General features: G+C 44.4%; 1 protein-coding gene across 1 annotated transcript in view; it reads left to right on the top strand.

The window, feature by feature from the left end:
• Nucleotides 1–15,720, top strand: part of Mreg (melanoregulin) — a 58,924-nt gene that overhangs the window by 21,916 nt on the left and 21,288 nt on the right. The gene's annotated exons all lie outside the window — the stretch shown is intronic.

The following is a 15,720-nucleotide window of genomic DNA, read 5'->3' as shown; positions in this document are numbered from 1 at the left end:
TTAGTACTTGTTAATGCTGATAGACTTGCTTGATACCTTGATGGGACTCATTCTTCAGTTTTACCTTAACAGCATATTGATTTTTACCCATCTTAATGGCATAAATTATATGTAAGGCAATGCTGTTGAAGAGCAGTGAGAAGGACGATTTGAAATCTTAAATCATTCATCTCTTATCTCTCCAGCTGTTTAACAAGCCACAGCTAGATAATTCAGGTTGAAATGTGAAGGGTAGTTTGTGTTACCACTAGATCTGATTTAGTCAAGGGTTGTGTGTGGTCATGTGCACAGTGCACGCTTGTTTGCATGTTTGAAGGTTTTCAACTGTTCGTGTCAATTAGACAGCCAGGTGACTTAGAATGCCTTTTACAATAAGTCTTTTTCTTTTAATTAATTTATTTTTATTTTCTGTTCATTGGCATTTTGCCTGCATATACGTCTGTGTTCTGACAAACCCTGAAGCTGGAGTTACAGACAGGTGTGAGCTGCCATGGAGGTGCTGGGAACTGGACCCTGGTCTTCTTGAAGAGCAGCTCATGCTCTCTACTGCCGAGTGGTCTCTCCAGCCCCCTACAGTAAAGTCTTGAAACATTCCTAAGGACTAAAAAGTGGCATTGGAACACTAGAATATAAAAAGAAGGATCTGTGAGTCAGGATTGCAAAGAGGATTGTGGTTCCTCCATTCTTTCAAAAGTAGTGTTAGAGTATTGTATAAAATAATTCCCCAGGCCAGGAGTTGGTGGCGCATATCTTTAATCCCAGCATGTGGGAGGCAGAAGCAGGCAGATCTCTGTGAGTTCGAGCCCAGCCTGTTCTACAGAGCGAGTGCCAGGACTGTTAGGACTGTTAACAGGGAAACCCTGCCTTGAAAAACAAAATAACAAAACAAAAAAAACCAAAACAAAATAAAAAAAATCCAAATAATGTCACTAAAGCTGTGCTACTCCTGTGCTTGCTGGCTAGTCGGAGTAGATACCCATAGCAAATACACACTGCATGCTTCTTTGTGCTTTAGAGTTCAGAGTAAGAGAAGCTCTGAAAGAAGGCACTGGGGTGTGCTATGGAGCGTTGGTGATGACTCTTGTATATTAATTTTGCGTTGTTTTTTTGAGATAGGGTCTCACAGTGTAGCCTAGGCTGACTGGGGATTCCCTGTGTAAGACCAGGCTGGCCCAGGACTCACAGAGATCCTCCTGCCTTTGCACCACCCTGCCCAGCTTTTAGGGGTGACTTTAGAAGTGCACCTGTTCTGGTGCTTTGGTTTTGGTGTGATTCGGTTGCCTTTGGTTAGGGTTGGGATGGAGACAGGTGGTTCCCTGGCTGTGGCGGCTAGGGCTTCCTGCAGCGGCTCTTGGTATTTAGCCTCCCACGAGGGGCTTGTTTGCAGCTGAGCCCTGCAGCTCTTCTGGGAGGAGCTCTCGTGTCTGTCTTCTCCTTTGAAGAGGCAACAGGTGCTGCAGAACACTCCCCAAATGCAGCCAGGTATGCATGGCCAAAGGGCCACCTAGAGGTCTTTCTTTCTTTCTTTCTTTCTTTCTTTCTTTCTTTCTTTCTTTCTTTCTTTCTTTCTTTCTCTTCTTATTCTTGCTCAGGAAATGATATCAAGCTAGACTCTCAGAGAATATTGCCAAGAAAGATAACCAGATAGATAATATGGAGATTTGATGGTTACTACACATGAGATGATTTGAATATCTGTTCACAGGACTTCCCTTTCTTTAGAAAAAAAAGCATAGAAGTAAATAAAAACTGGCTGTATCGTTCAAAAATCGAAGTGAAAGCATATACATTATTCATTTCTCACAGATGGACTATAGATCATATAGTCTTCTACACCTTTTTTTCTGCTTAATGTGTTCTGGACACATTTCCATTTCTCTGTGCTTGCATTTTCTTTATTGCTTTTGGAGACTTCCTGGTATTCTGGATTTTTCTACTCTTTATTCAGCCAATACATATTGTTGTTGAGGTTAATTCCCCCCCTTTTTTTTTTTTTTTGCTATTAGAAGCCATGCTGCATTTATCTAGATGTGTAGGACCTTCCATGTCTTTTTCAAGAGTTGCATTCCTGCATCACAGGAATTTTCCACAAAATGGAAATGGGAGGTGGAGGGGGGTGGAGAGATGGCTCAGTGGTTAACAGCCCTGGCTGCTCATCTAGAGGACTCAGGTTCAATTCCCAGCATCCACATGGCAGCTCACAACTCTTTGTAACTCTAGTTCCAGGGGAATCTGACACCATCTTCTGGTGCATGCACATACATGCAGGCAAAACCCTTATACATATAAAATAAAAAAAAATAAAATAAAGAATTTAAATGGGGACTTGGAAGAACAGTTGAGGGTTCAGAATGGAGACTGAAATCTGAGATCGTATCAGGGACTAGGTCGGAAGGAGCATCAGTGAATGACGTGGTTCCCCTCCACTGAACCAAGAGCCCTGGTGTTAGGAACTCATGCTGCCTTTATGGGCACAGTTGATTGCCATGCAGAGAATATGGACCCTAAATGTTGGAACTTCTGCTTTTTAGAGTGAAACTGAAACATCTACGTTCTCATTATAAAATAGCCCGCTTTTAAAAGAACTAGAAAGCCTGCCAGTTAAACAAAATAGTGTTAATAGATTACTGCTAGATACATAGGGGCATATGGAACGGAGTCCACTCTTCCAGTATTATCACTTTGTCCAGACTGATTACGCAATGAACTTACCATTGTTTTTAAGAAGATGAGGTAGAGAACTGGCAAGCTGGTATTTTAAGTCCAAACAAATTCCAGGCTTATTACTATGCCATTTCCTTTCTCATAGAGGATAGCGTTGGTCCAGATTTTAATAAAACAGAAGATTTGAGTTTTAAAAATAAAATTCCACCCAATAAAAGGAATGCTAGATAATTTTCAAATGTATTGTTTGGAAACTCAGACAGTATGTTAAGGGAACTGAACAGCGTTTCTCCTCGAGTAACACCAGTACCAAAGACCTGGGTACAGTCATATTTAGGATTCTCTGAATAATGAAAAATAATTCCAGAACAGTGTGCATGCTAGCTACAGTCTCTGCATCGAACCCGAGCTGCTGCAGGAGAACTGCACACAGTTAAGGCTGACTCTACTCTAGATGGAGACGCATGAAGAAGAGAAGATACACAATGAAGAAAAGGCAGTTTAACTGGCAGGGTCAAAAAACTCACTAGCTTTTATGCAAGCTCTCAAACACTGATGGAAACTAGACTCTGAGCAGAGGAAAGGACACATCAGCAGCCCTGAAAGTAGTGGAAAGCGATTCCTTGAATGAGACTGAGAAGTGCTTTATGGTTGACTAAGAAATAGCAAACAGTCTCATTCTCCTGTCATTAATCATTGTCCTTATGTTCTTGCTCATTAAACTACTTCTCCTCTATACAGTACTCGGTTCTAAGGAGTTTAATAGTTGTCTGTGATTTATTGTCGAAGCACTTGATTTATTCGTTTGTAAAATAAATGGTAAGTGTACTGATTTTGTTCAAGATAATAAGAATGAAAACTATTTAGCACTAGTCATCTCCGTTTTTGTATATTAGGAGGCCCTTGTAACAGCTCAGTGAAGTAAGTACTTATAAGAAGTAAGTAAGTTATTGCTCCCATTTAAGCAATTTACCCAGGGCCTGTTAAGTTTAAAGGCAGGATTTGAATCTGGGTTTCATTAGTCCCAAGACACAATACATAATGTGGGAGGAACACTCACTACCAGTCATTAATTTTAGACTTGGACCAGGTTTCAGAGAGCATTAACGAAGTCCACCCACAGTCTGCGTATGATTTCTTGAAGCCAGTGAGTAGGAAAGGTGTTTTCACCAGTGGGTGGAGCACCATGCTTGGTGAGGGGCTGGGTGACCACATTTCAGGAAGTGTTTCTCAGCTCATGACTTTCCATGGTGACCGACACCGCTCACCGTTTGCCCAGTTCCACCATCAGTTCTCTGAGCACTTGGTACTTAGTTCCGCCTGAGAGTAAGCCCAGGATCTTGAACTTGTGAGGCAGATGCTCTGTCACTGAGCTGTGTGCCCAGTTCAGATTTGACACTTGGGATTAAGAAAATACATGTTAAACCTTGTATCATCCTCATCAACACTTTTAAGTACTTTTTAAGGCATAATGAATTTTAGATACTCTGTGCTTACTTTTGAGTAATCACATGATCAAAAATGTATGCAGTTGTCATGACAGGAACCTGCCAACTTGTCACTCAGGTAATATTTACACATCAACAGGTGCCACACGGTTACCAGATGCTTTTGTGAATGGAATAACCCTGTAGAAACCACATCAGGACAGATCCTCCTGGGGAGGGACAGCTAAGTATCATTAGTATTTTTTAAATTACAAAGACAAAATCATAGTATTAGGACCAGGTTCTGGTACTATATTGCCAGGTGTAACACACAGTTCTTGTAATGTATTTAAAAAATAGTATCTAGTCTTCCTTGGAGCTATTTATAACATTGGATCTTACACCCAGGATATCATGTTCTTAACCCAAAAAGAAACAGCAGAGCAAAGTCAATTGGGATGTTTGCAGGGAGAAAGAGAAAGGAAGAGCTGACCTGATCACAGACCAGCCCCATGGATGATTGTTGAAGCACCTGGAGACTTGGATGTTCCAGCTGGGCCCTGCACTACCACCCCAGCTGGTCTCCAGAACTGGGCAAGCCTCACCCTTTCAGGAACACCTGATTGCCTACACATGGGTGAACATTAGCTCATGTTGAAGATAGGACCACAAGTTCATGGCAACCAAGAAGGAGCAGAATAACAGTGGGCAGGCAGTTTAAGCAGTTCTCCAGATAGCTCTGGGTTCTCCCAAATACCTTTTGTTTGGATATCGAAATAGTGGAGTCATGGAAAGCATCTTTTTTGGTTTGAAGTGCTGGGGATCAGCCTAGGGCCTTGTCGACTTTTCAGCAGACCTGAGCAGATCTTGTCTGCTGGACCTGGAATCTGAGAACCTGAGAGAATAGGGCAGACTACAGTCTAATGCTGTAGACAACCTTACTTCAGTTTCAGTACACTGTTATACATGAATTTACCAAAGAAAACAATGATCCAAGGGAGGTTGAGTTCAGAAAAACATAATCAGAAAAGCATATAAAAAACCACCAGTAAGCACATACGAAATATTGACAGAGTAGCCCTGTCCCAGAACTTTCTCAGGACAGACCAATCTTAGCACAACTGCCTAATGAGTGCTGTAGATTCTATCTGGCGAAGCACAAAAGCAAGGCAGAAGGCCCTATCCAGATTCAGGGCACACTGATCAGATTGGATTCTGCATACATACAACAAGAATAAATGTGTCTTATAAACTGAATATATTGTTTAACACAGGAGATATGAAATCACGTCCAATAACAATGCAGGGAACAGAATACACCTGAGGTAAAAGGCCCTCTGCCTTTCTTCCTGGAGCCTCTCTCACAGTTCCCCAAGGCATTGTTCACCATGCATCAGACTTTTGCCCGTGTTCCCACAGGCCTTCTGCAAGGGCTCCAAGACTGAGCCCAGCCTCCGTCCCAAATGCATCTATTCTTTATTTTACTTTTCTAGTAACCATTTGGATTTAGGTGGCTTACAGGGGGACTAAAAAAGCATAGGATCTGAGGAGCCAGGCCTTGACCTGTTTTCTAGGTATTAGTGATCGAGGTGCGTGTGCTGAATCCTGTCCTGACAAGCACTCAGTTCTTGGAAGCTTAGGGAGGAGGAGTTTCAACAGGCATGCCTTGGAAACTTTGAGTCATCTCAAAGAGTTGGAGGAAACGAGTGGGATAACTGGGATCCCAGCTCAGGTCTGTGAGACCCACAAACCCGTCTGACTGGAAACACTCTTCTGGGCTGGGTGGTGGTGCACACCTTTAATCCCATGTGCATGTGGAGGCCAAATGACAACCCCAGGTGCTACTCTTCAGGTATACTGTCCATCTTGGTTTTTGATACATGGTCTCCCTAGCTGGCCTGGAACTAACTAGACTAGACTGGCTGGATCACAAACCCAAGATCTGCCTGTCCCCACATACCCAGCGCTGGATTACAAGCATCTGCCCCCATTCCTGGCTTAAAATTTGTTTCTTTCATTTATTAATCTTTTTTGGGGGGCGGCTTGGGTGGGTGCTTTGTGTGCATAATGTGCCTGTGTGGAGGACAACTTGTGAGAGTTGGTTCTCCCTTTCCTCTGCCTCCTGATAGCAGAGGAAATAATATACCTAATGTTACTAGTGCAAATATTGTACCCGGATGTTTTGTGTTATATAAAACTTGGTACCTTTCTGCTTTGGCCTCCCAAGTGCTGGGATTGAAAGGCGTGTGCCACCATGCCTATTTTACTTAGGTTCTGCTCTCACTGGCTTCCTTCTCCTGAAGATGCAGGAAGGTTTGTGGAAGTGGTAATGTACTTACAAGTACCGACAGCTCTGTGAAATAGGCCGGACTAGCTGGGCAGAAGCTGGCCAGCTTCCTCCATAACCAGGGCTTCATGTCCCTGAAGAGATTGCCACGCCTCTATGGTATAGTATTTGTGATAAGGAGGGCTACTTATCGGCAGGTACAAAGCAATTTGCTAGTAAGATTTGTCTCTTTCTTCCTGCACCCCAATTTATATAAACCAGATGGATTTGAGAAGAAACTAAAACTATAAACCTGTCTCAGACAAACAGCCCAATGTGGTGGCCCATGCCTTTAATCCCAGCACTCAGAATCAGAGACAGAGACAGAATCAGAGACCTCTGTAGAGGTCAGCCTGGTCTACAAAGCAAATTCCAGGACAGTTACACAGAGAAACCCTGTCTTGGAAACAAACAAACAAAAACCTAAAATCAACCCAACAACCAGTTGATCACTTCCACATTTGAAACGCTGAGTAGTAATGTCAAGCTAAGTCTCCAGTGACCTTAGTATGAGCTCTGGATGTCCCCAGAACCACTGAGGGCATCTCAGATTCTCGCCTGCCTGCAGTAGTCATGGATGTGATGTTAGGCTTCTCACAGCTGTCTTAGGAATAAATGAACTGTTTATTTTAAAAGAGCAAATGAGTAAGAGAAACTAAGAGCTTAATGGGCTTTTCTTAATATTGTCTGAGGAGAAAGGGGCTTTGATCAGTGTTTATTATAGAATGGGGAAGGGAAGGTAACAGGTCTGTCAGCCCAGGGCAGAGAACTTCAGAAAACCCCAATGTATGACTGCTAATTGAAAAGTATCTAGGATATTGTATTGTGACGATATGACTATTGTTTCCACGTTCCAGAGGAGCTCAAATTCTCTCTTGTGTCCGTTTATCAGTTCATCTTGTTAAAAATGATAAGGAAGGTTTGATTTAGAATTAGCACTACTGAATCTCTTCCTCAATTGGGCTTCATCTTATTTGTATAGTTTTTCCAAACAGGATTTCTCTTGGTAACAGCCTCAGCTGTCTTGGAAAGCGCTTTGTAGAGATCCCAGAGATCCACCTGTCTCTGCCTTCCGAGTGCTGGGACTAAAGGCGTTCACCACCACCGCCTGGCTATAATACAGCTTTTTATGCAAGCTTGAGGATCTGAGTTCAGAGCCCCAGTTCCCATGTTAAAAGCTGGGCATAGTGGCATTTGTGCCTGTGAGTTCAGCAGTGAGGAGACAGGTGGAGATCCCTGGAGCTCAGTAGCCAGCTCCTATCTGTATCTGCTCACTGATCTCTGGGTTCCTTAACAAACCATGCCCAGCTTCTCTTTGGTGATGAGGATACAGACTCAGGGTTTTTTTTTACAAGTCCAGTCAGTAAGGACTTTACCCCCTAAGTCACCTTCCCAGCTTCTAATCACATTGTTTTGCAAACTAAAAGTCTGTCCAATGAAAGAACAGGTCGCAAATAGCTATGCTAATAGGTGGTATGCAGCTTGATAAGCAACGAGGTCGGATTTATGGGTACTTCTGGGAAAGGTAGTTTTGTTGGATTGCTAGATGGACAGCTATGAATATCTCATTTGAGTAAATGCATGTAGATGCTTCTACACCATGGGGACTTTGGTATTCCTTTGGCTTTACAGTTTTCTTGCTGTTTAGATACAATTCAGGGGTGTTATTTGTATTCATAGACTATTTAAATAAAATTCCAAACCCGTTTGCTTTATTTTACTGCAGGTGCTCTGGAAAAGGGAAGGGGATGAGGGAGGGTGTGCGTTTAGGGGTGGCCAAAGCAGGCGGTGTGGCGTTCCTCCAAAGTGGACTGGTTAGAGAGTGCATGAAGCCACCAGTCACGTTTGTTTTTGCAGGGTTACATCAGTCTTCTGAAGCCAGCCCTTTAGTCTCCCACATCATCCAGGGCTTCACTGTTGCCGTTCCCCGACGCTGTCCTTGTAAACATTCCTGCCCAGGCACCTGCCCTTTGTTGGCCTTGCTCCTATTAGAATAAACGAAATTGGCTCTTAATTGCATGGAACTCTTGAGAGCCCTGGGTACTGACGCATGGGACTTCCTGATGTTGGTTTGACTCAGCCGTGGAATCATGGGAGGGTTCTGAAGAGCACTCCACAAGAGCTGCATGGCTTGTTTGCTGGCTTTGATTACACCTCTGTGGGAAATAGGAGTTCTGGTGGGGGTGGAGACCTGCTCTTCTTCAGCCTTCAGATCCCTGGCGTGCTGGGGATGCTCCTGGATGCCTGTTGTTCCATCCATATTTTCTTTCTTTCTTTCTTTCTTTCTTTCTTTCTTTCTTTCTTTCTCTTTCTTTCTTTCTTTTTTTCTTTCTTTCTTTCTTCCTCTCTCTCTCACTCTGTGTCTCTGTCTCTGTCTCTGTCTCTCTCTGTCTCTCTGTCTCTGTCTCTCTGTCTCTGTCTCTCTCTGTCTCTGTCTCTCTCTCTCTCTCTCTCTCTCTCTCTCTCTCTCTCTCTCTCTCTCTCTTTTTGTTTTTCAAGACAGAGTTTCTCTGTGAAACAGTCCTGGCTGTCCTGGGACTCACAGAGATCTGCCTGCCTTTGCCTCCCGAGTGCTGGAATTAAAGGCTTGCTGTGCCACCACCCAGCTAATCCATACTTGTTATGCTTGGTCAGTTTTGTGTCCAGCCCAAGAGTGAGCTGTGCCACTGTATGGTTTTGCAATTTAAGGAGCAGGCTGTGTAGCTAATGAATATAGGTAGGCACAGTAAATAATTGCCAAGTTTAATTACGGATCAAGTGAGGAAAAGTCACACACCAGCTCTTTTTTTTTCTTTTTTCCTGGTTTATTGTTGTTATTGTTATCAAAGCACTTGGGACAATTTCCTGGGGACCTGAGTTGAGATGAGTTTAGTTCCTTTTTCCCTAAGCAGTGTGTGTTGTAGTCATGCAGGAAGTGTGTGTTGGGGCCACAGGTTGCTAGTACTGCCTGTGCAGTGTTTGAGAACCTGGAGATCTGCCACCCTTAATTACCTAGGCCCAGGTAGAGGACTGTGGTGGAGGCAGTCTTTTCTATAGCCACTGCATCTTACTTGTTCAGTTGCACAACTGAATGCGGTGATTCAGTTTCATTTTTTTTTTTTTTTTTACCTTTTTATGTTTTATTTTGATAGCTTCAGTTGACATTACCAGAAGAAAAATTGAAAATAGGTACAAAAGATATGGTTACAAGTCTCTTGCATTGTGGCCTGTGGCTGGATCTATACATCCCGTGGCCCTCTTAGCAATTTGCTCTGGTCCCCTTCCAGGCAGTCACGTAAACCTTGGGGGCTCTGAAGAGCTCGAGGAATGGGGATGGCAGCAGCTCAACAGAAAAGAAGATTTCCGACTATGGACTAGATGGGGGTCCAGTGTTTCAATCCAGGCTGAGTCGTCCGCAAAACTAAATAGAAAAGTACTCCTTGCCATATTATACTGCACATGTTCTTTTTCTGTATAAGATTGGTAAGTTTCGGGGCTGGAGAACTGGCTCAATGGTTAAGAGCACTGGCTGCTCTTCCAGAGGTCTTGAGTTCAATTCCCAGCAACCACACGGTGGCTCACAACCACCTATAACGAGACCTGGTGCCCTCTTCTGGTCTTCAGCCATACATGCAGGTAGAACGCTGTATACATAATAAATGAATAAATCTTAAAAAAAAAAAAAAAGATTGGTAAGTTTCAGTACTTTCTTTACGGGGCCGGGGAGCTTGGAGATTGAAGGGGACTCTTTGAAGCAGGATTGTCCTGCCCTACTTGATGTTTGGATGGAAAAGGAGTGTCCTGTGCATGCATAATCTTCAAGGAATCCTCTAGTCAGACATCATGCAGGGTGCTTGCCACATTATCCTCTGTGCCCTCTTTGGTTAGCTCATTACAAAGCATGGTTCTTGTTATGTTTTTGAAGAAAAAGAGGAGGGCGCAAGATGAGACATGTTAACCAGTTTATTATAAGACATATTAAGCAGTTTATTATAAGGCCCGGTAGAGTAGGGAGACTAAGAGAGAAGAGGAACAGGGGTAATGGCTGACCACCATAGCCGGTCGCCATAGAGAGGCAGAGAGAGCCTGTAGGTGGAAGAAGAGAGAGCAAAGCAGAAGCAGAGAGAGAGAGAGCGTAGCAGGGGATTTGGCACTTTTAAAGGGAAGACTGCGCATGCGCACTGAGGTTCCATGCATGCCCAGAGTCCTCACGCAGGCCATAATGTGTGGTGGGTGAAGTAGCATGTTTTCCTGTGCGTGCCCTGACTGTTGTCAGGGGCGGGGTCTGTCTGTTAGAGAGGTGGAGCCGATCAGCATTAAAGCCTGAACCTTTCAGTTTTCCCAACAAGAACTACAACCTTTTTTTTTTTTTTTTTCCTCCTCTCAACTTTCCACCCAATTGAACCTCCATTTTCTCTGTGAAGGCTCAGCTCAACTGGAAGTTTAAATAAAGCAGATATTAGGAAGAATTCAGCTGGTGTGTGTGTGTGTGTGTGTGTGTGTGTGTGTGTGTGTCTGTGTGAGAGAGAGAGAGAGAGAGAGAGAGAGAGAGAGAGAGAGAGAGAAGAGAGAGAATTTAACCTGTCCAGCATTTTTATTTTTATTTATTTTTTTAAGATTTTATTTATTTATTATGTATACAGCATTCTGCTTCAGTGTATATCTGTACACCAGAAGAGGGCACCAGATCTCATAATGGATGGTTGTGAACCACCATGTGGTTGCTGGGAATTGAACTCAGGACCTTCGGAAGAGCAGTCGGCGCTCTTAAACTCTGAGCCATCTCTCTAGCCCGCATTTTTATTTTTACCTATGCATTTATTTAAACATTTTTACCGTTTATTTATTTACTGGGTGGGAGAGGGGCATCACACTGGTGATGCTTACATGGTACATTGCAGTTCTCTTTTCCCACCATATGGGTACTATGGATTAAACTCACTTACTTGGCAGCAAGTAAGTGCTTTTACCCACTGGAGCCATCATCTCACTAGCCCCAATGCGTTCATTTTTTAAAATGTAAACATTTTTATTAACTAATTTTGTTATTTGATAATCTCACATGCATATGCACATCTAAAATATATTCTCATTATTTTCTCTTCCACCGCCCCCTTTCCCAATTCATGACTTAATGGTTTTGTTTTGTGACCCGTTTGCGTGACCATTGGATTGGAATTATCTATTGAGACCTGATGGTATCATTGGTGCTTACATAACTGAAGGCAATGAATCTGCCTGACTCTAATGCTACCAGATAGTTGAGCAGTGAGTGCCAAGGCCCTCTGAGTCTCCTCTCCATATCTTACTGTTGATATATGCCCCGTGCAGGTGTATACCCAGCACTGCTGAATTTGTGACTGGGATAACTATGCCTTTCCCTAAGGATGGTATTTTACAGCCCCTCTCGCTATTTTCCAGCTCTTGGATTCTTTCTGCCCACTCTTCTGCAGTGTTCACCAAGTGTGAGAGAGGATGGTATAAATGAGTTAGGGCTGAAGCATTTATCTAATTATTCTTTATTAATAAAATCTTGGGAGTCAGATATCTGGGCAAGAACCTGAATAACCTAGAAAAACAAACAGAGACACGCCCCCCTCAATCCAAAAGGGCTGAGTCTCTCCAAGCCCTGCCCTACTACTTCCTGTACCTCTCTATATGTTCTCAGTCCTCCAAACCTCTATGGCTAATTTTGGTGAGTTAGTAGCTAGCCCTGCCCTTTGATTTAAAGCACACTTTATTGGCCGCCCTGGGAGTGTCAGAACGCAATCAAAATATACCACAGCATAGGGCTGCCGCTACTTTGCAGCTTTGAGAGAGGAAACTGAACTCGTCCACATTCATGTGTCATATGAAGAGCCTGATCTGCTCAGTGCTTTCTTTCTGGCCTTCCAGACACACCATGGGTAAGGTTGCCATGGCTTGGGAATTCCCTTGGATTGAAGTTGAAACAGCTTCACTTCCTTCTGAACTCTGCTAGAAGCATGGAGGGATGGAGACAGAGTCCTGAGGGTGGAAGCCAAGGCACCGAGCACCGACAGTTAGCATCTGACAGGTGTCTAGGTGATAAGGGAAGACTGTGGACAGCTGGGGGATGCCCAGAATGCCTTTCCCATCTGATAGGCAATGCAGGGAATTTGAGAACTGGTGCCTCTCTCTCCCTGGCCAGATCCCTGGTTGGTGCTGAAACACAGCCCTTCAAACCACTCACTCCACCCACTTCTCTGTCCTAGTTTCTAAAGGGCAATTCTTGTTCTTCTCTGTCTGCTGCTTCCCACGTCTTTTGACTCTTCTAGCTGCAGAAAGTTGAGGGCAGAGCCAAATAAAACCACCAGGAAGAGAGAGAGCAGAGCCTCCACTCGGTTCATTTGTCCTTTTCTTCTTTATTCCCCTTTGGTCCAGGACATTTTCACCTTTATTTGTCTGCCCCCATCTTTATGTGACCTTCTCATCTGTCACATGGTAAAAACCTGGTCACTAGGAGAGTATCGGATTCCCTGGAACAAGCCTTATAGGGAGTTGTGAGCTTCCTGATGTGGGTGCTGGGAACTGAACTCAGGTCTTCGACAGCCATCGCTGCCCCCCCACCCCCCCATGCTACTCACTTTAATGATTTAATCCCTGCCCTGGCCTGCATCTGTTACCTGTTTAAAGTGATATGTTCCGGCTGTATGGGAACCAGTAGGTGTGCCTACTGAAGCATTTCATAGTGACACCTTCCCAGGGTACCCCTCCTTCCAAGGGTGGGTGGCCGTTCACCCTGTTGCTTTTTGGACAGTTGTAGAAGCTGGCTGGCACTATGCTTATGGCCTGACAATTAACATTCGCTGTCTCATTCTGTTTTCTGAGGTTTGGAAATAAGCAAAAAGAAGAATTTTATTTGGGCTCATGGCTCGGGAAAGGAGGAAGTCTAAGAACATGGCACTGATGGGAGCCTTGTGCCCCTTCAGCTCATGGCAGTTAGCAGAATGGCAAGTGGGAAGTTTCAGAAGAAACAGCACACGAGGGACTCCCTTCCTTTATAAAACCCTCTCCGAGGCGACTATTTGTGGTGGTGTGAACAAAATGTCCTCCATTCTTGGATATTTGAACACTTGGTTCCCATTTGGTGGTGCCGTTTGGGGAGGCTTAGGTGATCCAGCCTTGCTGGAGAGGGATTACATCGATGGGGGGAGTTTTTGAGAGTATATGGCTTCAAGCTTCACCTTACTTCCATTTAACCTTCTTTCTGCTTTGAACTTGCCTTTGAGGGTGTGACCTGTCTGTAATGCCAACTTGTCCTGCCAATAGATTTGAGGTACCAGCCTTAGGGTGTGGCTTCCCTGTCCAGACATGATCCCTTATAAGGAAAAGGAGGGGCCTGGCTCTCTCTCTTGGGTGGTGGTCTGAGCATCCTCCATCACGTCATCCTGCATCTCCAGGGACACAAGACCAAGGTGGTTCTTCACCTTCATAGTGTGCGTGCTCCCCAAATAAGTATTTGATACTCTTTTATCTGGGCGTTTGTGGGCTTCCTTAATGCACCCTCACCTTTCACCTGTCTGCTCCTGCCACCATACCTCCCCACCACAATGGAACCGTAAGCCCTTCCTTATGTACGTTGCTTCGGTCATGGTTTTTTACCACAGTAACACAAAAATAACTAATACATGAATTCAGTCCTTTGGCATTTCTATTACTCCGTTCACGAGAGTGAAGCTCTTATGACATAATCACTTCTTGAAGGTCCCATCACATTCAGAACTATTACGTTAGGAATTAAACTTCAATGCAGCTTTTGAGCAATGTGCTTGTTCTTTTATTTCCCCCTCAAGACAGGGTTTCTCGGTGTAGCTTTGTAGACCAGGCTGGCCTCGAACTCACAAGAGATCTGCTTGCCTCTGCCTCCCGAGTGCTGGGATGAAAGGTGTGCACCAATACCGCCCAGCCAAACTGGAGGTTTTAATGACAGAAATGTGTTCTCTTGGTGTTCTCCAGGCCCCAAGTCTGAGATCAAAAGCTGCTTTTTCTGAGGGCTCCCAGAAAGGATCTGTCCCCAGGGTCTTCTCCTAGATGTTACTTTACCTGAAAGGGGAGGGAGGGAGCTTTACACAGTGCCATCCTGGCTGAGGGAGCAGCCTGTCCAGAGGATACGAGGCACTGGCATGAGTGTTAGGAAGAGAAGACCAGCCTGTGAGGCTACAGTGGAGGAGCAAGGAAGAGCAACACAGCCCGGGGCAGAGGGGTGGATTTTAACTTTGTCCTTTGCAAATATTTATTGTCTCTTACTACTAATTCTGAATGCACTGGATCTGGGAACCTCACATTCCTTGGGAGTCATGGGAAAGCTTAGCCTTGTCCATCCCTGCTTGTGACTCAAGTCTCTTAGCCATTCTACAGGCAGAAGCACCGTCTGCCCTTTGTTTTCCTGGATCCTGGACTGTGTTTTCTAGGACGTTTATGTAACCCACAGCTTTGGGAGGTGGAGGTGGGGTCTCCCCTCGGACAAAGGGCAGCCAAGCTTAGTGCGCCCTCCTAAATTTGGTTCTTCTTTTCCCTAAAGCATCGGTACTCAACCTTTCTGATACAGTTCTTCATGTTATAGTGACCCCTAACCATACAATTATTTACATTGCTCCTTCATAACTGTAATTTTGCTACTGTTATGAATTGTCATGTACATACCTGTGCTTTCTGATGGTCTTAGGAGACCCCTGTGAAAGGGTTGTTCTACCACCAAAGGAGTCATAGTCTAAAGGCTGAGATTTGCTTCTCTAAAGCAATTCACTGCATGTCCAGGTATCTTGTTCCTCTTTATGCCACTGTGTAGATATCAAGGCTTATAGAGGTGGTATAAGCATACTGATATGGGGTTAAAGAGATGGTCTGCATTAAGAATCCTTATTGCTCTGTAGAGGACCCTGGTTCAGTTTCCAGCACCTACACAATGGCTTTCAATTGCTGGTAACTCCAGTTCCGGGGTATCTGATGTTCTCTTCTGATCTCTGAGGGCTCCTGCATTCACTTGGAACATGAGCGCGCACACACACACACACACACACACACACACACACACACACACACACACACACACGCATGCACGCACGCACGCACGCACGCGCGCGCGCGCACACTCCCATACACATATGCATTCACATAATGAAAAATAAATACATTTTAAAAAATGGATACGGGGGGCTGGGGAGATGACTCAGACATTAAGAGCACTGGTGGTTGCTCTTCTAGAGGTCCTGAGTTCAATTCCCAGCCACCACAAGGTGGTTCATAAGCATCTATAATGAGAACTGACGCCCTCTTCTGCCATGCAGGTATACATGCAGGCAT

The sequence above is a fragment of the Cricetulus griseus genome, chromosome 2 (genome assembly GCF_003668045.3).
Source record: "Cricetulus griseus strain 17A/GY chromosome 2, alternate assembly CriGri-PICRH-1.0, whole genome shotgun sequence".
In the NCBI taxonomy this organism is placed as follows: Eukaryota; Metazoa; Chordata; class Mammalia; order Rodentia; family Cricetidae; genus Cricetulus; species Cricetulus griseus.
This window is presented reverse-complemented; position numbering and strand designations above follow the sequence as displayed.